This window comes from Aptenodytes forsteri, unplaced genomic scaffold (genome assembly GCF_000699145.1).
Source record: "Aptenodytes forsteri isolate BGI_AS27 unplaced genomic scaffold, ASM69914v1 Scaffold54, whole genome shotgun sequence".
NCBI classification, from domain to species: Eukaryota; Metazoa; Chordata; class Aves; order Sphenisciformes; family Spheniscidae; genus Aptenodytes; species Aptenodytes forsteri.
In genome coordinates, this window is record NW_008796044.1 from 7410248 (window position 1) to 7425489 (window position 15242).

Here is a 15242-nt window from a genome sequence, read left to right on the forward strand (position 1 = left end):
GAGAAAGGTCACTGCTGTTCCCAGGACACTTTCTTGCAGAGGAAACATCTGACATTTCACGTACTTCATCTGTCCGGAGCCCAGCAGGATGGCACCGTGTGCCTCGCTGCCGGCTGGTGCTGGAAGCTCCGCCGCCCATGCTGACTCCCAGCCTGCATCCCCTCCACCTCCCACAGACACACAGATGTAACCCACTGGCCACTCTTTCTGGACATGCATAAAGAGGAGAACACAAAACATTTTGGCAGCAAATCATAGCACATCTGAGATTGCTTAAGCCCTATAGAATTTGGAGAGAACACTTTGCTCTGCGTTTCCATTTATCTGCCAAATAAAGCCCAAATCCCTTTCTCTACCTTTAATCACAGCATTTCAAAAGAATTTCCTAGTGAATACACACAACCACGTATTGGCTCTGTGTCTTCTTCTCAGTTGGAGTTAATTCTGAGAATAATGGAAGAGCTTTATCTATTAATTAAAACTAATGACTTTATAAAATTGCAGATGTGTTAAACTTTGAAAGACTTGCATTGAGACCAACAGGAACAGGCAATTTGCAAGCTTGAATAATAAAGGAAATTGCCTTGAAAATGGATACATCCTGCTAGATTAAAGCCTCTCCAGCTACTAGAAATTGCAGAGGGAATTATTTGTGGCTGTTAGTCCTTAGATTACCATGTTTACCACCCTATTTCAGAGGTGTGTCTGGGAATACTTCCCTTGTACCATGCAAAACTGGGAAAGGGCATTTTCCCCTTCAAGGTAAAATCGGATACAAGCTGTTGCAATGATTCTCATTTGTTTTCTTCCAAATTGTTTCCAGATTGAGCCTACCCATTTTGCAAACATAAGGAGTCCAGCTGGATGCTTCACGCTCATCACATCCCTACCAGCAATAAAAGCTCTGCTACCTCTAATGTCACAGCAGAGAACGTCACTGAGCCCAGCAAAAAATAGGTGGTCGACAAGAGAGCAGTCAGGGATGATTACACATGTTCTCACCAGGACTTTGGTGATGGGGTGGGTACCCAGTCCCAAGAATATGTTTGGGGAGGTGTACCAAATCCCTGAACAATTTGCCAGACCCTTTTCAGATGGGTGACACAGGCAAGAACCAGGGCTGCTGCCAGCCCTCCGGGTGTGAAAGGGAGCCATTGCTGGCCCCTCCCATCGGGGGGACAGCAGCTCTGCAGCGATGCTCTTCCTCCACGGGGCAAATAGTGGACGCTCACATAGTTGGGGCTTTGGAGGGACAGCTGAGCTGCAGTGGGCAGAGCTCTCATTGCTGGCTGGCTTATATGGCGTTCAAAGGCCACCCCACTTTGAAGGGCAACCAAACATCCCACCACCTCCTCTCAGGTCTCCTCTCTGCCCTGCCTGCTAGTGGCTGAATGGGGTGACGCTGAGCTGCTGCACTTGCAGACCATTCCCAAGGGCCCATTCAAGACTGATTTGGGCAGAGCAAGAAGAAAACAAACCTGGTATCCTCTGACGGCAAGAAAGGATCGCAGTGTCAGTTGTCCCCTCATTGCAGCTGCTGTGGGTGTCCCCAGACAATCCACGGCAGCGCAGGAAATCACGGCAGCAACGCAGAGAGAGAAAAGCCTCTGCAAAGGGGGAAAAACAGCCGCGTGAACATATATTAATTTCCTTGTGCATTTTCCAGTGCACATAGGCTAAGGAGTGCAGATTAGCTAGGATCTACTTTACTCAAAGACACAACCCAATTCCTATCTGCAGGCTGCACTCACCCAGATGTTTCCTGAAGCTGTATGCTGGCCAGCCTGCTGCCTGCCTTCACCAGATGTGCAGCCCCCTCCTGCGCTGCCAAATGTTTTGCCTGCAGAGCGTGTTTCCTCAGCTGGAGTTGGGTTTTCCTAATTACCAGCCTGCTCTGTGTTCCTGCCTTTCAAAAATTATTTATTCCTGCCAGCTGCTAAATCCGCTGGCTGTAGGAGGTGTTACATGGGAATAAAAATGGCAGGCTGACAAATCCCCAGTGGCAAAGGTTTCTCTCACGGACCTTTCACACTGAAACAGGGGAAGATGAAGAGGGTTGGGATGAGAGCCAGCCCTCCAATTGGTGTACTGAAAGCTAACTGGGCTTCTCTTTTCTGTGCAGTGGCTGTTAAGCATGAATTTAGCACAGTGTCAAGTGCAGATTTCATGGTCTCGGCTGGTATTCACCCTGGGCTGAGGGGCTGCGACAGAGAGAGCCCGAGAGCCTGGCAGCACTCAGGGAAGGGGTACGGGCTTGCTGCTGCGGCTCCAGCCCTACTTACTCTGGAGGCAGAGCTGTGTGTGGAAGCAGTTCAAGCAAATGGATTTCTAAGAAAATTGGCCTGTTTTGTTATTTAGAGAGGTTGTAGATTTTAATGTCTTTAATGAAAGTTGTGCAATTTTTATTGTGGTAGGAGACTCCTTGTGACTGGGGGCATGGAAGTGCCTTAGGGTCTGTTTCCTTTAGCCTAGCTGCCTTTCTGCATAAAAATCAGACGATCACAATGTGGATTCCAGACTAAACTCCTGACATCAGGCCAAAGAAGACACGGTGGAGTCCACCTGTTGCTTTGCTATGTGAACAGAAGCATGTCTTGCTTTCAGAAATGCAAAGCTCAGTGAAGCAGGCTGCAGCAGAAATCCATCCCCACAGACCTGATTTCCCACCCCGCCTCACCCCAGGAAGGCTGTGAGCCCCCCGGGCAGGACCCTGCACAGTGCACCCGCCGGCATCCCGGACGCTGCCCTCCATGTCCTGCCCTGCTAACCCTCCTCAGGTGCACTGCAAACAGGGAGAGATGCCCTGACTGGTTTCCCGTCCGTACAGCATGCACACAAATGCATGTACATTAGGCGGCATTTCATCCACAAGGAATTACGTACTGTGTTTGCTGAAACCACCAGTGAAGGAGGATGACACGTTGTCCACTAAGAATTTGGCAGCTGAACTTCTCCCAGGGTCTCAGTCACCTGGATGTCTCACTCACTGGCTTTTCTGCTTTTGCTTCTCCAAATTTCCTGATCTCTTGACAGCAGTGTGCAGTTTCTTTTCTTGTTTCTTGCCGTGGGTGACACCCATTGCTATTTTGTCACCTTCTCCCTGCCACCTATTTATCACTCTCCCTCATTAAGAAAGAAGCATTTACATGGATTAGTCAAGGAAGCATCTCTGGGTGAGATGCTTTCTTAACACTAACAAACACAAGATGTGGTAAATATTGATTCTCGTTGCTGTAAACTTGTCAAGCCTCCAGCAGCATGGGAGACAAGCGCTGGCTGTGCTGCTGAGGCTGATGATTGCAGGGGCGATAACCTAAACCACCTGTAGCTCAGGTTTGTGTACGGGAGGACACACAGTATTTACAGCTCCTGGCTTCTGTGTCTTTGCTCAGAGCTGCCCCAAACATGTCCCCAGGTGCCCATGGACCTCTCCCAAATCGCTAAGTGACTGCGGGCGCAGGGCTGCGTGGCAGCTGCTGGACGCCTGCGAAGAGCTGGCTGGCAACGCGGTGCTGGCTCTTCTCCTTGTTTCCAGCTGCTACTTCAATTAAAAGTAGCTAAAAATACACAAATGCTCTCCCGATACTATTTTCCATGTAAGCAAGAGGAGAGGGATGCTATGCAGGCATGAATGAGAGGTGTACTAGCTTGTCCTCATTTGGGGAGTGAGGGGTGGAAAGTCTGGATAAAGTGAATGTCTTCCCAGACGCAGCCCCTGCAATGATGAGTTCAGAAAGCTCTTTGAGGAACAGACAGCCCTCTTCTGCATGGTCAGCTGGGGAAGTGGCAGGCGTCCAGGCAAATAAAGAGGAGAGCATGGGAGACCCCAGCCAGGCCCTGCCTCCAAAACTGCCAGTGATACTAGTACAGCACAGGAGCTTGGCTATTATGGTGGAGCAATGCCTATCTCCTCAGATCTGCATGTTTCTCCCTCCTGACAGCTTTACAACACACACACTCACTTACTTACATAAATCTCCTAAAAAAGCCAGCTGGTGTTTGCTAGGTCATCATAAATCTCCTAAAAAGCCAGCTGGTGTTTGCTAGGTCATCTCCGTCTCCTTACTCTCACTCATGATTATAGGAGTGTGAGTTAATAGCAATGAGGATCAAGTCTGGCGATGGGAGCCAGCTAAGACAAAAGCATCAGGATCTTTGCAAGCATATCAAACTGGGGATCAGATTAGTGTACAGGTCGCCAAAAGAAACATTCAGGCACCTCCTGCACTTCTGCAGGGAGGCACCTTTCTCCTTTCCTTCAAGAAAGCTGTATTTGTATGGAGAGGTTTATTCCAGACTTGCCAAGCAGAGTTGTCCTACTGCTTCTAAATTAAGGGCTTTTGCACTGCATGCCTGCATTGAGCAGAACTCACCCTGCCTTGCAACTGCCTGGCAGTGATGGGCAAGGAAAGGTTTATAGTGAAGACCCAGCTAGAGGGTCCCCCTAAGATTTGTGGCAGGTTACCTACACCACCTTTGCATCAGCCCTCCTATGAAACCCATGTTCTCCATTTAACGATCCCAGGCCAAACTCACTGGGTGGTACAAACATGTTTTGGTGATTTAGGTGTATGTTGACTTTGTGTGTGATTTGGTGTGTGAATAGAATAGATGTTCAAAGCTCTTTCTCCTTCTGAGAGCAAAAATTTTAAAAAAGCCATAGACATTGGGTGGAAATAGAAGGTACAAGAATTCCTTCCTAGACAACTTCACAGAAAAACAGCAGTTCAAAATAGAAATGCAGAAGTCTTGCTATTCAAACGTGGAAGTTGTGCATGAAAGTTACTGGCCCTACAGGTTGTATCTGAGAAAACCCCATGCAGATGGTGAATATTCTGGTACCTGCCAGCCTCAGCCTCCCAACATGTAGGCACATGACAAAGAGAGACCGTCAGCCCTCCCAGAGCCCCCACGGTCCAGCCGTTGGTCATGCACCATTGCAATCCAGTGACATTGGGCTGGTGCAGCGAGTTGGGAAGTTTGTTTGTGTCCCAGCCTGGAGGAGGGGAGACAGCCCCTTCAAGAATGGTTAGGGAATGGAAAGATATCAAATGCTCCCCCCAAAATAGCAGCTATTCCACAGCACAGAGCATGGAAGTACTGTCCAGATAAAAGCAGAAGGGAACAGCAGCATATGGTGAATTGCCTGATGCCAAGGGGAATTTTTCCAGCCATGTTCGAGGAGCTCAGGTCCAAGTACTGCTTTGAATCTCAGAGCCTATATATAACCATGCTGAATTTGCTGGCAGCCAGGGTGGGGTGGACGGTACCCAGCACCTCCCTGGCACATCACCCCTCTCCCAGAAAAGTCTTTAAAGGGCTGAAAGTGCATTCTGGTGCAAAGGCAAGAGACAGTAAGAAAAAAGGAAGGAAGGTGCAGTTTGGTGCAGGTCAAATGTGCTTTGCTTCTTACAGTGGATGTCACGCCCATGGGCACCAAGAAAGTGCATAGGAGCTAGGGGTGCCTCCAAGCAGCTCTCCCAGACATCCTCATGCTATTGCTTGGACAGCCTGAAATGTATTTTCTTTTCTTTTGCCTTAGAGCCCTCCCCCAGCACCAGGCATGTCCAGATAGAGAGCACAGCCCTGGCTGCTCACCTCCAGTTCTGGATGGAAGAGGACTGGCTCCTGTAACGAGCATCCCTGCACAAGCACTCCCGGTCCTGAGTATCACAGCCCAGTCCCAGTCCCACACGAAAACTTCTGTATTTCCCCCTGGTTTGACATCAAGCTTTAAGATGTACAGCCAGCCATGCATTGGGATGTAAAGGGCTGGCTGGATTACTCGGGCTTTGAGCAACATCTCCTCTCCTGTTGGCTCAGCTCCATCCGGGTACCAGAGCAAACTGCCCGCATCCGAGAAGCAACACACTGTGCTGCAGGAGATACAATGGGGCTGTGGCTGCTGGCCTCGCTCCACAAACCTCCAAGCACAAACACATCTTTCATGAGGTAGTATCATCATTTCCAGGTCTGGATAAATAGCCCTCCGTATTTCTTAGCGCCAACTTCTGAGCCTCTTAACACAATGGTTATGTGAGACCAGGGAGGGTGGGGAGGCAGATTTAACTCTGGAGTTTACAACATATTTAGAACCAGTTCATTTCTCCTAGCTTTGAAGTTTTATCTTGTCTTTACTTTAAAGGAGGTCTGTGCTGTTTTCCTTTGAGGACTTTGTAATTATTCAGTCTCCCGGGAGCTCCGGCATTTATCGCATTAGTAACAGCTTCAGCACGGAGGCATTTTCCCAAAGCTAAATGCTACTTGACTGTAACAGGACACTCAGCTTTGACGGGGGTCAGATTTGACGTCAATGACACACATTGGCTTCTATCCTGGGTGATATCAATGCACAAGCACCCTCCTGCCCTTGCTTTCCCCCTCGTCCTCCGATCCCCAGGAAGGAGGAGAGACCTCTGTTCAGGACCATATGCCAGCTGCCAGCACCCTGGATCATGATCAGTGTCCTCAGAGACATCCAGTCCACCAGCTGGTGACTATGCCCAAGTTCACATCCCCTCCCTACTCCGTACCAGTAGGCAGCAGTTTCCCTGGACCTGTCTCCAAGGGGCTGTAGGTACTAACAAAAGTGTCCCAAGTGGCTCAGCTTGTGCCACTCTGACCAAATCCACACAGGGCTTGGAAACTCTTCCTCCCCCACCAAAAGCCAAAGCAGACTCTGTCCCTCTGGGTCCACCTCAATGCATGGCAGCAACCACAGCACGGGAACCACAAAGCTGCTGATCCCAACCAAAATGGGAGAGAGCACAGCTGGGGTGCAGCTGGCTCCCCCCATAAGAGACAGCAAGGTCTACCTGCATCACGTCAGCCTGTTTGGCATGTTTCTCACATAAACACGTGCGTGCGTGTATGCAAGCTCAGCACAGCCACCACTCACACCAGCAAACATGACGCCATCCAACGGGGCCTGCAAAGCTCATTCCTCCTTGAGGCTGGGATGAGAGAGCAGCTATTGATGTTGGTAGTTGGAGTTGGAAGGACACTTGGGAAGTGCTTGGGAACCCTGTCAGCTGAAGGAGAGTGGAGAAGCCGAATTGAGAAGCTGCTGGACCACAGGAGGCTGTGGTGTCTCAGGTTGGGCACACACTCGGTGAGCTGCTGAGCTCCTGGCCCGCAGAGGCACTGGTGCTATGGCCAGCTGCTGGGAGCTCTGGTCCTGCAGAGCACGAGGGGCAGAGATCCAGAAAGCATGCCAGAAGCATCAGCTGAAATGAAGATAACCCTGGGAGCTTTCTCATTTTTTCTTTTAGGCATCTCCAAAACACCCACAAATTGTTCTCCTCTAGCCAGCTTCCACTGTATAGGACTCACAGTAGGAGATTTTTATTTTCCATCATTCTCTGCAGCCAAGTGGGGCTGGAGCCAAAGCGGAGCATGGGCAGCATGCTGTGATACCCCTGCTTCCCACGGGGCATCAGCGTGCCCCTGGGCAGCCCTGCAGGCAGGCGTGGCTGCAGCCCAGCTCCGGCACCGAGCCCAGCCAGGCCAGAGAGCCCCACGCTGCTGAACGGGCTTCTAAAGGGAAATGAAACGGTAGAGCTGGCAGCTGGTAGACAGGGCCACACACACAGTCCCTGGCCATGTTTTACTCCTTTTTCAGGAGGACAGCTACTAATCTGAGCTCCAGCACCAGGAAAAACACTGACCACGCACAGAAATTGGCTGCATTGTCCTGCCTGGAGCTCCTGACCTTTATACCCAAAGCTTGCTCCTATCTCTGGGTCCCCAGAGTCCCCGAGGCACCGGAGTTCCCAGGAGGTGTTTCCCTTTACCTTGGGTCACATCTCCAGTCAAGTGTAAAGCCAAATGACCCCTGCACACATCTGTACCCACACAATCCTGATGCAGCAAACTCCAGCTTGGCCAAACAAAAGCATCACAGCTCATGGTAACACTTGCATGGTCTTGCACCCCTTCTACTCTGAACCCTACTCAGAGAAATAGGTGCTGCTCTGCAGAAAAGCATGGTTGCAGCCTCCAACCCCGCAGGTGACACCTCATGTGGTAGTAGAGGGATAGAAGTGACCCAGCAAGTCCTCTTCTTCTGCCAGCGCTGCCCGGAAGGGCTCACTGCAGAGCTGATGAGAGCAGAGGCAGAGGGGAGCCTGTGCTGCACGGAAAAAGGCTGAATGTTAAAAACTGCAGAAAGAGAAATAGCACCAAAAAAGGTCTCACAGACTTTATCTATTAAAGAAACACATATTGCAAGCTCTCCAGATCCAGACTGTCTGTAGCTTAGAGGATTTGCAGAGAATAGCAGCTCTGCTAGTAAAAAAAGACTTATTTACTCAAGTGTATTGCCTGACACTGGCAAGGAGAGGAAGAGGTTAACCCAGAAGGAGGGTTTGCTCCCTGAACATTGTAGGATGCCACACACTGTCGCTTGCACCATTTTCATTTGATGCCTTTGATAAGGGTGGGTGGATTGCACAAGCACACGGTGAAGATGATAATCATTTTCACACTAAAAGCAGCAAATTGTAGATTACGGCTGGAATCAGAGGAAGGGGACAAAAAGAGATCTGCAAGAAATAAATAACATCATAAAAAACAGAGCTGGAAGAGACTGCAAGAGGCCAGCTAGGTTTTTCCCCTGCTCCGAAGCAGGTTCAGCTTTTCCTGAAACAGTCCCAAGGGATGCTTGCTGCCCAGGCTGCCCGGCCACCCCTGCCAGCTCTTCACAGCCTTCCAAACTAAGCCACCCCCGTGTGAGCACAGAAGCACAATTAAAAATGCTGGATACGAGGCTGGCCCAGGATTGCTCCTCAGAGTGGGAGGCACAGAAAGGATAAAGACACGAGGATGGCAAAGGGCCTCACCTGAAGCTCCTGATGGACTTTGCTGCCTCACTCAAAGGGGGAAATGGGGTTTGCAGGGTGTCTTGCTCTTTTGTGTTCATTAGCCTTCATTTTCCTTCTCTCCGAGAAGTGCTGAAAATTATCTCGTCGGTCAAAGCATTTGGGACCTGCTAGCCCTGGGACAAAAAGATTAATAACTTGTAACATTTCCTTTATTAATAATACTGAACATTTTAGTGCTTCCAGTGCATCTCTGATACTCTCATTCCCTCAGATAGAAAAAACTTGTCCCATGGTGCTTTTACAAGATCACAACTTACTAAGACAATGAAGTTACTTTGCTTCTGGTGATCTGTTTTCAAAGCCCCCAGATTGGTAATAATGTTGTAATTGTGCCTTGTGACTGTTACAAACAGTCTTGTCCTCCTTTCCTATAAATATTTCTCTGCCTTGTACAAGAGTATGAAAGCTGGCACAGTTTGGTGATTTTCTGCAGGGAACGCAGAGCTGAAACACGCTGATAGGAGTGATGTGTGTTGGGAAACATACAGTCCCTGGAGAAGCCCGCTCTAATCCTGGGGCTAAACACTTACCAGTGCTATAAGTGAAGCCAAATTTGTTATTGTTTTTAATTAGGAAAACCAATTCACATAGCAAATTATTTAGAGTGGTAACAATTGCATAATCAGATCTAAAATTATATATTCTAAAGAGAAATGTATAGGGTAATGCTGATCATTACTGGAAAAAATAGCAGTGCATGCTTGGGGAGCTAAAGCAAGGAAAAACATAGAGCCCCCAAAATAGCATCTATGAACCAGGTTATATTTTTAGCCTCCTGCGAGTCAGAGGGGGGGACAGGAGCCAGAGACACGCAGGATCTGCACTTGAGCGAGTCTGTGCTGCAGACCCTCCCTCACAACAGCACAAGAAGAGCCCTTGAATGGCAGCAGATGTTGTCCATACCACAGATGCTGAGACAGCAAAAGCTCTCTCTTGTCCGTATATCTCTGTTTACCATCCAGCTTTATGGGCACGGCAAGCCAAGCCGGCTGGGTCAGCAGGATGGGACTGAGGACACCTGGTCTAAGACAGCAAAAAAAGGCAAGAAATATGATCCAGTGATTTTTCACCCCCTCTTGATTTGGAAACGCCACGTGATTCTTAATGGTCTATATAATCACACTGTGTTTCACTCAGAATATGAAACCTCTTACAAAAGCAGCAATGATCTTGGCTAAGGTTTCCAGAATCCCTGCGGTGCAGTAATAAATAAGATGTATGCAGGGACGTGGGACCCTGGCATGTAACTGCTGAGTCTGCATGCCAAAGTGCCAATATCTTGATTGCTTTAGGGCAGGCAGGCAACGCACATGGTTTTGGTGCATGAGCAACCCTATAAAAACAAAGGAGCAGCAGTATTGCCCTGAAAGCCAGACAGCATCAACACCAATGTAGAGAAAGATCTTTAAAACTCCGTCAGTTCTAACCAGAAGGCAGGACCTGCCTACATAAGTCTCCTGGGTGCCACAGATAAAAACATATCTATTGATCGTCAGAGGCACAAAGAAATACGGGGAACATTCTTGTTATCATTCTGCTTTAAGGGCAATGAAAAGGCATTGCAGATCTGTAGCGCTGTGGAGCTGAGGCTAAGTGATGTAAAATGCATCCATGAAATCTAACAACACTGCAAGGGAGGAACAGAGTTAGAAACTCAGCTGTGCTGTTGGCAGACAGCGGGGAAAATAAGTTTCAGTACATTGGGCATCACTGGCCACGTAAACCCACACCTTTACAATTGTGCCTGGTTTCTGGGATGGCTTGTTTGCTTCTGAAGCGTGTCAGCTCTGCCTCTTCAGCACTGCCTGCTCTGTAGCCTCTCTCACACTGCCCTCTGTGTGCCGCAGAGGTGGAGAGACCTTGTGCACACTTGTTTCTGGGTTCCAGAGACTGCTCAAGGCAGCTTGTCCACAGAATAAATACGGCCCTGAACCAGTAGGCTTTCCCAAGCAGTTCACTTTGTCCAACGAATTAAGGATCAGACCTTTTAGTTTTACTTGCTAGTATCCATCTGTTTGATGAATTCAGACAGGGGAACCTGCTCAGTGATGGACAGTGAGTTAAAAAGCCTGCATCCTAACAGACACCTTAAGGTGTTCTCAAGGTCCAAAATGCGTCTTAGCACATCTGTTCTGTACAAGCCTTTGGCTTAATTAAAATTTTACTCTACAGCTTCATTTCTGGAGCTCTGGAAACACTGAACCAGAACTGGACCACAAAATTGGGTGTATAGCGTATCCCAGACTCCAAGCCTGAACTTGACCATCCCCTGGTCATGTTTGTTCCAAAGGCAGTCCTAAAAGTCAAACTCGGGTAAATCTTGACCAAAATGACCCATATTCTCCCAAGTCTCCCGTCACTTCCAGAGAGTTTCCAGAGCTCTGCCAGCATCCACAACCTGCCTGCTTGCAGCTTTGCATCCTCTGACAACACTTTGTCCTTATTCACCTACTTGGAGTGAAGCATTTTCAGCCCAGGGATAGATGTGTCAGGTTGCTGGTGACTAATGGAGCTTTACTCCCATTAAGCCAGCACATTAATTTGCTGAGGGTCACCAGAGAGAGCAGGAACTCACTGCCTTCATAAGCTAAGTGCCTGCTAGCATGCGTCCCGCTCCCCGAGGTGTGCACACAGGCAATTGCCTCCAAGAAAGCCTCCAGCATGCAGGAAGACAGATGGCTCTGATAAGAAGTGGAGGGATGGATAAGCATGACGTAGTTGGTCAAAGAAGGGGTCTCCTGAAGTGGGACTGCTGTCAGCCTGAAGGACAGGCAGGGAAAGGGGCTGTCAGCAAAGACCAAGGTGCAAAAAGACAGACAGAAGCACCTCAGCTTGCCCTGCCTTTGTGTCATGGGGGCTGAGTCTCCCTGCACGGGGCACCATGGAGCATGCCTGGGAGACCAGCTTTGCTGGAGGACTGGAATCGCTGATGTCTAAAAGGACACAGTCTCCTACCAGCAACTCCACTGCTGGAGACTTTCCTACATCTCATGCCCATGCCAGTCTTCCAAGACCTCGGAAAGGTTGTGGTGATGCTGCAACCTCTTCCTTAGAGAGGATATTGATAGATTTGCTTTCTGCTGCTCAGACATAATTTTTCACAATATAGTTAGGAATTTCGTTCTCCTTGGCACTTGTGTCCCTCTGTTAAGTTTGGTGGAATTTAACCAACAAGTTCAAAGTTATTAGGGGGATGAGGAAAGACAGTGAAAAACCATGTAAGCCTTGTTCCCTGAAAAGGCTAGACAAAAAAGCCCTTTCTGTGTAGTTTATCCCCCAATCTGAAATTACTGGGTACATTTATTACAACAGCATTCAGCTGACAATGAGGAACAGTCCGAGGCCATGCTGAGTGTCACTCCGGCCCCTCAGAGCTGGGTCCTGAACCTCTCCTGGGTACCCAGAAAGGTAATGCCAGGCCCTTTCCAGGCACTCGCCTGACCGGTGAAGTGTACCTGGCCACACACGCTCTCCTCTTGGCCATAAAATAAAGGTCTATCTCCACGTGCATCCTTCTTGGAAAGGAGCGAACCACTCTCAGAGGAGGGCATTCAGAGCAAGGCAGGACTGACGCCAGCACCAATCCTGGCAACAAAACAAGGAGTCCTTCCTGTGATGGATGGAAAAGCAGGAAGATCAACGTGGAACGAAAGTGCTTTCCAGTCCCCGGTCCTGGTGGCAAACGTCCAGCCCTGGTACACTGGGGTGGTTTGTTTAATGCCCGACGTGGAAAGCGGGAGAGTGAATAGCCACACAGTCAACCAGGAGCCTGGTTCACTGGCTGCTCGGCATGGGTATTTGGGGTACGAGAGTGAGAAACCCTGCCTGCCCGCTGCCTGGCAAGACCTGGCCCCACAGGAGGCAGGATTTGTTGTGATAGTTGGATAATCACTGTGGCACAAGAGGCTCTGCCCCAGCATCCATCACCGAGGTAGCAGCCTTCCCGTAATGAAAGGCCCTTGCTTAGACCCAGGGATCAGCTCCGGGCCACTCACAAGGTGAATCCCTCTCTCGTTTCACATTCAGGTGCTGTAATGAATTAATAATGGCAGTACATTAAATGCCATGCTGTTTTCCGTGGGTCCAGCCTGGCTTGCCCTCACCCTGCTGCTTACATTGACTGCAGCGTCTGGCACACAGCTGAAAACCCTGAAAGATAAAATACAGCCACAGTCACAGTCTGTCTGTCCCATGCCCAGTGTTTGGTTAATGTGCTTGGCCCCAACACCAACTTTCCAAGCCTCTGTGCCTGTGATGCTCTTGGCTTCTTGTCCAATCCAAGAACACCGCGTGGTCACCAAAAAGTAAAGAGATGGCAAACGACTAGGTATTGCAGCACCCTTCACATCCTGTGTCGTCTCCCACTGAATTACAGACTATCGTCTTCCATGTTTTCTGATAGGAAAGTGCCTGTCCCAGCTCTGCCACACTGCCTTTCCACTCTGCAGCACCTGATGAGGGCAGCTACCTCAGCAGCACTTGCTTAACAAGATTCATTTACCTCAGAGATACTTGTGTTGAAAGCACTTCACAAGTATTTCTCTGTTACTGTTGATGGAGCTAACGGACAAAAAAAAAAGGTAACAAACAACTTGCCGAGGGTCCATACTTGCAATCAGAATTGCAGCAAGAAAGCACGCTTTCCTAGCTCTTAATCTGCATTTATTTCAATACCTCTGCCCTCTGCTGTCAGTCTCAGAAAGACAGGAGAATACAGTAGTTGATTGCACAGCTCTTAAAACACTCCAGTTCTGCCCGTATCTTGGCTGTTCCAGCTGGCGTGTGGCTGGACATAACTCCAGCCCGATGCTGCCTTTGCCTTTTCTGCTTTGGAGCTGCCTGCCTGCTTAATGTCTCACCAAACACGAGATTCATATTTTTCAGCTGCTGAGTGCTGCAGTCCCTTGGTTACAACAGCTTTGGGCAAAGTGGCATGGGGCAATAAAGGATACGTGGAAATAGGATACTAATCCCAGGGCTGTCTTACATATAGATGGGGGAGAGCATGGGGAAAGCCTTGCTGCATCCCCGCTAATTGATCCTGCCCCGTTGTGTTGCCTGCCCGGGGCATACCCTTCCCTGAAGGCAGTAGAACATTTCATCAGCTAGAAAAATGAGGAAAGTTTATGAAGAGCTGCAGGTGCTATATTCACAAGCACACAGAGGGAGCAGAGCGATTTTTATTTTCCACCATGCATAGATTATTGTTATAAAGCTCCCTGAGATGTCTGACATGGGGGGATAGGGCAGCAGGAAGGCTGGCTGGAGAACATCGTTACAGGGCAACCAGCGTCTTGTGAGGTCCATGATAAACGGCTTGGGCAAGCGGTTGGGAGCGATCCCCTGTGGAACAGGCTGGGTGAAAGGGCACATTTTTTTCTCTATACCAAAACTTGTGGAAGATTGTTGAACCTTTTTCACTCAGCATTTGCGTTTACCACAGCTGCACGCTCGGGCTTGGAGTGGCACCACACCATACCTCCCCTGGGGTGGTAGCTTCTCTTCTGAGGGGAAAAAGCTGTTTTCCCCTTCACCCTCTGAAAAAGCTATTTTCCCCATTTACAGACTGCTTTGCCAAAGTGCAATCACCAGTCCTTTGCTCCATGGCAAAAGGGTACTGATAGGTAAAGCAAAAGTCTCCATTTCTTATATGCTGTGCTGAAGAGCACATCTTAGGATATGAAATCTAATGTCACAATATGTTTCAAACACAACTGAAGAGACAAAATGCTCAGTCTAACCCAGAGCCTGCGCTGCTGCTTCTAAATTAACAAACTTTGAAGTCAGATCCATTATCTAGTTACTCCAGTAAACACTGGATGGAGTCCCAGCTGCCATACTGGGAGGGGAGCACGGCTGGGCAGGACCTGGAGGGACTCCAACCTGCCGTGATGCTGCTGGTGTCCGACCTCCAGCTCTCTCCTGGGCAGCGCCTCGGGGCAGCACAAGGCATCGCGACCCAGGCTGGGGCTTGAAGCAGACACCTCCCAGTCCCTGAGCCTGCTGAAGAGCCACCCAGCACATCCCAGTGGCCCAGCTTGCTGGAAGAGCATTTAAAAAATGATTAAGCTGTCCTGTTTGGTGTAGAGAAGGAGAGGGAGAACCGTGATGGTAAATCCTGCTCATCTGTGTTTGCCTGCACACCATGGTTTTTTACTATCGCTGCCTGTCCTGCTGCTCTGGCCTCCCTACCAGCACAGGCTGCAGCTGGGGAAGTGACTCAGGAGCCAAAGCTGCAAAACTGGTGGTGATTTTCCCCTGCTGCCATCCCTCAAGTCACCCTCTTGCTGCCTCCTCCAGTGGACTGAAAAGATTTGGCAGTACCTGGCTGAAAAGGGGAGTGTTGGGTGTAGAGGGGTT